Source organism: Nematolebias whitei, chromosome 18 (assembly GCF_014905685.2).
Source record: "Nematolebias whitei isolate Nwh7 chromosome 18, NemWhi1, whole genome shotgun sequence".
Lineage (NCBI taxonomy): Eukaryota > Metazoa > Chordata > Actinopteri > Cyprinodontiformes > Rivulidae > Nematolebias > Nematolebias whitei.
Window position 1 is genome coordinate 33,560,851 of NC_056515.1, and position 1,386 is coordinate 33,562,236.

At 43.7% G+C, this 1,386-nt stretch overlaps 1 protein-coding gene across 1 annotated transcript in view; it reads left to right on the forward strand.

Moving 5' to 3' along the window:
* The window catches only part of LOC119424563 (ankyrin-1), a gene marked incomplete at its 3' end in the record, with an annotated part of 42,012 nt that overhangs the window by 26,971 nt on the left and 13,655 nt on the right, over window positions 1–1,386 (forward strand). The window lies entirely within an intron of this gene.

Sequence of the window (1,386 nt, forward strand, 5' to 3'; positions counted from 1 at the left end):
ACCCCCAGGATGATCAGACACCCCTGCACTGTGCGGCTCGAATGGGCAACAAGGAGCTTGTCAAGCTGCTCCTGGAGCACAAAGCTAGCCCAGACTCTTCTACAACTGCAGGGCACACACCTTTACACATTGCTGCACGGGAGGGGCACGTCCACACCATTCGAATATTATTAGATACTGGAGCACAGCAAGTCAAGATGACAAAGGTAGTGCTTCCATTTCTGCTCTATTTACATTACCTGTATTTTCTGCCGTACATGTCGTACCACCCTATAAGTTGCATCAGTCCAAATATGTCTAATTAAGTGGGAAAATCCATAAATATGTCGCTTCACAATATATGTTGCATCTATTATGTGTCACCGCTGACAACCTGGAAATATGGGCCGAACCAGAAAATGTGGGCCGGTGTTGTGCCAAAAATCAATTGGCTGCCAAAGGGTGGCCATGGGGGCATGCATGGAAGGACTTTAACAATAATTTAACAAGATTAACACTTAAAAACAATTATTTGTTTGCTCAAAATTATAGCAAAAATGTGTTTCTGCCCAACTTGTCCTTAATAAATGCACTTTGACGGTCAAATCAGCTGCATTTCAAAAGCCGATATGCGGAAACATGAAAGTGCAGAGGGCGACTCGCTGCATATTTCTTCAAAATTTAACAAGATAACCACCTAAATGCAATTAGTTGTTAACTTGACTTTATAGTAAAGGTGTGTCTCAGTTGAACTTTTACTTAATAAATGCACATCAATGGTCAAATTAGCTGCATTTCACCGGGGCGGCGCAACAGAATTAATAATTTCAATTAGAATGAATGAAAACGGTCATATCTCAGCCTAAAATAGGTTAAAAAATATAGGGAAAAATCCATAAATACATCACTTTTGTGGGATTCCTGGTTTCCCTCTGTCTGTTTGTGTCTGTTTGTGTCTGTTTGTCACTTTCCCTCCACAGCTAATCACCCAACTCATCACACCTGCCACCAATCTGAGGAGTACTGCTACTCACCCATTTAAGCAGCTGCCAGCCTCCTCTCCAGTGCTGGGACATCTTCTGACAATTGGACCTTCCACGGCCTGATTCATTCTGGTCCTCCTTAGGACTTCTCCCACCACTGGAACTCCTTCCTGTGGATCTTTGATGTCCTGTCTCCAGCAACGACGTCCACCTCTCTGTCTGGGTCAACCTCCTACTCTCTCCTGGATTCTCCTCACACCCAGGATCCCACTCTTTGCTCCTCCTCAACCATCTCCTGCAACAATAACAACTGTTCGAGTTTTTATCTCCACCTGTAAATAAATATCACTTACCTTTTTACCTGCCTCGTGTCCTTGCTTCCTTGGTCTGCTACATTGGGGGTCGACGTTGTATAAACCTGATA